General features: G+C 44.0%; 1 non-coding gene across 1 annotated transcript; it reads left to right on the top strand.

Annotated features, from left to right (window-relative positions):
* The first annotated feature begins 431 nt into the window (after nucleotides 1-431).
* On the top strand, nucleotides 432-536 carry LOC113241825 (U6 spliceosomal RNA). The gene has a single exon (XR_003311729.2). It is a non-coding gene; the product is annotated as a U6 spliceosomal RNA (small nuclear RNA).
* The last annotated feature ends 5,874 nt before the right edge of the window (nucleotides 537-6,410 follow it).

The raw sequence follows: 6,410 nt of genomic DNA, 5'->3' as shown, positions 1-6,410 counted from the left end.
GCCTCTCTTAAGGTGGGCTCTCCTGCCCGGAGCCATGCTGCTGACCACCACAGGGCCTCCCTCAAAGGAGGTGCCCACGAGGACTGCGCCCTGATCTCCGTGTTCTGAGCCGTGGAGGGAGCAGGAGCCGTGGCTCACCCCAGCCCCGGACTCTGGGACGGGTCTGCCCATTGCTGCCTCTCACACCAAGATAGGACATCCCTCTGGGGGACACTGTGAGCCACACCCTTGGTCCCATAAGGGCTGGGGACACTTCTGTCTTCCAGGCTCCATAGGTGGTGATGGGTGAGCACTGCCCAAAGCGTCGTGACCCATGCATAGTTCCTGTGTGAACTGAAGGGGGCTGGGAAGTTAGCCCAGGGGCCTGCTGGGAATTTGTTCTATTCTTGACCCCACACAGACAGAAATGAGAGGTGACAAGACTGTCTCCTGCTCTCTTCAGCAGCACATATGCTAACATTGGATCGGTACAGAGAAGATTAGCATGGCCCCTGCGTAAGGATGACAGGCAAATTCGTGAAGGTTCCATAGTTTTGCTTTATGGCACTGTTGGTAGCTGCTCCTGTGTTGTTCCCTCCCCACTCGGTGGCCTTACACTCCCTGATGGCTTTTCTCTCCTCTGTGGGCCCTTAGGCTCCCCTCGGATTGGGAGGGAGGCTGTCCAAAGCTTATTTCTAAATTAAACTGTCTTAGCTCTCAAAAAAAAAAAAAAAAAAAGACTGCCTCAAATAATCTCAAACCCATACACACATATTATACACTAATGTGAATACTCTTTGATGCCCTTAAAAGTAATTTTTTGAATAACAGATGGGAGCTGCACGTGTGGTGAACGTGGCATAACGTACAGAGTTGTCGAATTGCTGTATTGTAATCTGAAACTAATGTCATATTGTGTGTCAAGTATATTTCAATTAAAAAAGTATTTTAAAAAGTAGTTTCTGTGTGCAGAGAAGATTATTTAGGGTTTGGCTTAGGTTTTAAAAATTAGTATTCGATTTATTAAAGTTATACATAAAAGGAAAAAACCTACTTCGTCCTTAAGCTCTTAATTTCATTTTCAATAACTTCTTATTCTAATTACAGGTCTCGCAAATTTTAGCAGTCACTGCTCGGGAGGCTTTGATCAATTTTGGTCTCATTTATAAACATAAACTCCTGTAAATGTTTCCTTTGCATCACCCATCACATCTACTATATTTTCTCAACTTCCTAAGTATAATTGGTTGACAAACTTTCTCAAGTAGCTTAAGTGACTCTTATACACCTAACACATTTCGATTATAGATACAGTGTCTTTGAAATTTGATGAGCTGTCCCAGCACAATGTATGAAAGGGTAAAATCTTAAGTTCAGAGCAATCCCTCAATTACATATTTTATTTATTTTTAAAGTTTATTTTTTTTAAAGATTTTATTTATTAGAGAAAGAGCATGCACGCATGCTCGAGCGGGGTGAGGGTGGGGTGGAGGAGGAAGAAGGAGACAAGCAGACTCCCTGCTGAGCAGTAAAGCCCAATGTGGGGCTGAATCCCAGGACCCTGAGATCATGACCCAAGCCAGGCGCCCCTATTTATTTTTTTTAGTAATCTCTACCCGCAATGTAGGGCTCAAACTCACGACCTTGAGGCCGAAAGTTGCACACTCCTCTGACTGAGCCAGCCAGGAGCCCCTCAATTATGTATTTGAAATTGGAATCACAAGGTAATCTGTTATTCTAATAAACCAAGTTCTCACAAGCATTATAAGGATATAAAACAGCAAAAAGTACTTACTCACTGGGGAAATTGTCAGATCATTTGAGCAATTTTTGAGGATACCTACTCAGCTGTTTGATGTCGCATAATGACCTAAGATCTATACGCTGGGTCCTTGTCCATGACCCTGATGGGAGGACTTAATCTCAAGACCTTCCATGTGGGGTCATCTCAGAGCCCTTATGACTGCCTTGATCTGTATCCTTGGGACTGAGTCATTACCTAATTCTTTCCTCCGTTGATGGAAATCTGCAAACTTAGTTTCTAAATCATTGATTGGATTTTGTATTTCTTTGCCTCTTCAGATGTTTAAATGTCTAAAGACCTTTAAACTTCAAGACATTGCTAGCTAATGCTTATCGAAGACCTGCTATATGCCCAGGATAGTTCTACGTGCTTTTCATTCGTTCATTCATTCATTCATTCATTCATAACAACTCACAGAGTAGGTGCTGTAATTTTTCCCATTTTACAGATAAAGGAACTGAAGCACAGAGAGATTAGGTCATTTGTCCAGGGTCATGTGGGCAGTTAAAGGATGATACAGGATTCAGAGCCCATGCTCTTACCTGGGACCTTGATTTTTTAAAAAGTCCTGGTAGGACCACTTCACTTTCATAATGATTAAAATAATTCTGTCTCTCTCAGGATGTGGATTACCCAGTCCCGACTCCACACGCAGATGCACACACGTTCATCTGGCTTTGATGTCTGCTATTCGGACTATGCCTGAGTGGCACACCCATTCCGTGTTAGCCCTGAGAAGTGCATCTTCGCATTTGGGGAAATGGCCCTTGCTTCCCCATCGGAAGAGATACCGGAGAAACATTGTAGCAAAACATTAACAATGGGGAAGCTTTTGCAATGGAACCAAACACCCTAAAATTCAGTGGTTTAAAATAACATTCACTAGGAACATCTGTCTGGCTCAGACAGTGGAGTGTGTGACTGTTGATCTCAGGGGTTGCAAGTTCAAGCCCCACGTTGGGTGTTGGGATAACTTACAAAAAAAATAAAAATAAAAATAAAATCTTAAATAAATAAATAAAACAGCACCCACTTATTCTTTTTTTGAAAACAGCTCTATTGAGGTAAAATTGACATATAATAAACTGTATATATTTAAAATGTACAATCAATGAGTTTTGACTTATCCATAAATCTGTGAAACCATCACTACAATCAAGATAGTGAACATATCTGTTGCCTCCAAAAGTGTCCTCAGGATCCTTGGTAACCCCTCCCTCCAGCCCACCCCTCACCACCCCCAAATCCCAGGCAATTCCTGATCTGCCTTGCGTCTAGACTGGTATGCCTTTTCAAGCACTTCGCATAATAATTTTTGTTTGGCTTCTTTGATTCAGCGTAGTTATGTTGACATTCATCCATGTTGTGTTTACCGATATCTTCCTCTTTTTAGTAGTATTCTATTTCAGTAGCATAGATATACCCTAAGTTATTTACCCATTTTCCTGTTGATCGGTTGGGCTGAAACAGCTTTGCTTATGCTGTTGGGGTCAGCTAGGAGTCGGCTGGTTCAGGCTGGAGTTGGCTTCAAGGGGTAGGCTGGGTCCTAGTTTGCTCCATGTGTCTCCCATCTTCCTTGGACTGGCATGGTAGCCGCAGAATATTATCCCTCTGGTGATGGCAGAAGCACAAGTGGGCAAGTCCCACTGCAGGCGTTTCATGCTTTTGTTCCAATATGGCTACAAACATCCCATTGGCTAATGCCTGTCCAAGCCCCAGCCCCATAGCAACAGGGTGGGGACATTCACCCTGCCCCTGTGGGGGGGGGGGGGAAGGAGAGGAAGTATTTGCTGAATAGTGAACCCAAATAATACATAGAAATGCATTGTCTTCCTATCCCAGGACACTTCCCACCCCCCTCCTTCTCACTCTCCTAGAATTTGGTGATCTTTAGGGACTTACCCTGATGCCCTTTGAAATGTCAATAAATAGCTGTCAATCCCAGGCCTTTCTGGATGCCTGAACATGAAATGTCAAACAGAGGAACAACATTTTTTTTTAAAGATTTTATGTATTTATTTGACAGAGAGACAGCCAGCGAGAGATGGAACACAAGCAGGGGGAGTGGGAGAGGAAGAAGCAGGCTTCCAGCAGAGTAGGGAGCCCAATGCGGGGCTCGATCCCAGGACTCTGGGATCACGCCCTGAGCCGAAGGGAGACGCTTAAACGACTGAGCCACCCAGGCGCCCCGAGGAACAACATTTACACACTTCCAGGTGAATATAATTTCTTTCTTTTTTTAATTTTAATTTTATTATTTGTTAAAATTTTTAAGTAACCTCTACACCCAACATGGGGCTTGAACTTGCAACCCCGAGATCGAGAGTCGCCCACTCCACCAACTTAGCCAGGCAGGTGCCCCGGTGAATATAATTTCTAACCCATCTGGACTCATGAAGAATTTTGTTTAGGATGGTAGCAAAATAATGACAATTTTGTGCACACAAAGACATACAAAGCTAACTCCTAGTCAACGTTTTGGGGAAAAGTTTTTCAAGGATCTACTCCAGAAAAAAGAGAATGGGATCCAAAATGGGAGATGTGCAATTTAAGAGTAAACCAGTAAAATGTATAGTAAGTCCACATAATTGATGATGTGACTGTGAATTTTTTTTTAAGATTTTTAAAATTTATTTGTGAGAGAGAGCACAAGCAGGCAGAGGGAGAGGGAGAAGCAGGCTCCCCGCGGAGCAGGGAGCCCGATGTGGGGCTCGATCCCAGGACCCAGGATCATGACCTGAGCTGAAGGCAGACCCTTAACCGACCGAGCCACCCAGGTGCAGAGATGTGACTGTGAATTTTAATAAAAATTAAAATGAAAACCTTTATCGAATGTTTGCTTTAAGCCAGGCATGGTTCTAAGTGCTTTCTGTAACCATATCGACCCACTGAACCTTCACGATGATCCTTAATCCGGTGATGTAGGTATTCGGATCACCCCAGATTTAAATATGAGTCCAAGTAGGATTACACGACCCAGCCAGGATCACAGAGCTAGAGCACGACCCGATCCAGATCGAACCCAGGCGGTCTGACTCCAGCAGCTGGCCCTGTGTGCCTCAGTTGTTCAGAATTTCCAGCATGGAAGCAGCATCATTAAAACAAAAACAAATCTCAGGCTTAAATTCCAGGCTTTAATAGAACCTACATGGAGGGGTGAGGAAGCAGAGCAAATGGTGCACTGAAGTTTTACCACTTTTAGAATAGACTCTTGCATGCGGACCAACTCTTTTATTGACACATAGTTGACACACAGCATCGTGTTGGTTGTGGGTGTGTCCCATGATGACTTGATATATGTGTATATTGAGAAATTATTCTTTTTAAACATTTCAAAAATGCCAACGGCGCATTGTATGTATTCCCAAATGTGAATGACTTTATTTTTCCTGGTAAGAAAAACCATGTACACTCACTGTAAAAAATTGAATAGAACATAAAGTGTAAGTGAGAAGATAAAAGTCATCTTCAATTCCACTACACAGTGATAATCTTTGGTGAAGTTTGGTACAGTTTGGCCTTCCGGACTTCCTCTTCATACATATATACACACGTATGTCTTAGTCTCTATGTATGTATGATGGATCTCTTTCCGTATCAATGAATATCGATCTGCCATTATCCCTCAGCGCCTACCCAGTAGCCCATTGTGCAGATAAGCATTATTCTTTTTTTTTTTTTTTTTTTTTTTTTTTAAAGATTTTATTTATGTGACAGAGAGACAGCCAGTGAGAGAGGGAACACAGCAGGGGGAGTGGGAGAGGAAGAAGCAGGCTCCTAGCGGCGGAGCCCGACGTGGGACTCGATCCCGGTACACCAGGATCACGCCCTGAGCCGAAGGCAGACGCTTTAACGACTGCGCTACCCAGGCGCCCCTAAGCATTATTCTTCTATCCATCCCAAATTGATGGATCTAGACGTTGTTTCCATTTTTTAAATTACAAACAAGCTGTGACAAAGGCCCTTAAGCACACGTCTTCTTGCATTTGCCCAATTATCTACTTAGTCTATGTCTAGTGGCCTGAGTTTAGAGAAAGTTCTTAAATGTTAGTGGAGGGTATACAGCTGACCTTGTGCCATCAAGTTCAGCTGCAGATTCTCATTTCTTGCAAACCCAGGGGCTCCCCAACTTCTCTGAACAGTGCTTTCATTCTGCTGGGGCCTCTCAAGGGTGTAGCGCAGCCTCATACCCCAAAATGAAGCTGTCCTCACCCGCTGCCGGCTGGGAGAGCTGGCCAGGGAGGAGCCTCTGCCTGTCCTCAGCTGGGGAATTTCCAAACCCTGAAATTTCCCCGTTTGGACAGACAGAGTCATAGTTTGGCCACAAAAATCTTTTGCCATCTGCCCTCCTTCCCATCTGTCAGGGCTGGGCTTGTACATAATGTTTTCCCCTCCCTGATGGACCAGAATATTCTATCTGAAGAGACACGAAGGCGGTAAGAGAGTTGGGCAAAGAATTTTGCAAATATAGAGCCTGTGGAGGCTATGCCAAGACAGAGGCCAGATTCCATGGCCTACTAATTCTGTTTGCTCCAACAGCCAGGCTAGATGCTGGGGAGATCCAGGGAAACGAGACAGTCTCTGCTCTTGAGGCTCTAGCTGCCAGCAGAGGAGGCAGGCCCATAAA

This window comes from Ursus arctos, unplaced genomic scaffold, assembly GCF_023065955.2.
Source record: "Ursus arctos isolate Adak ecotype North America unplaced genomic scaffold, UrsArc2.0 scaffold_21, whole genome shotgun sequence".
NCBI lineage: Eukaryota > Metazoa > Chordata > Mammalia > Carnivora > Ursidae > Ursus > Ursus arctos.
Note: the sequence above shows the minus strand (reverse complement) of the source record. Positions and strands in the feature narration are given on the sequence as shown.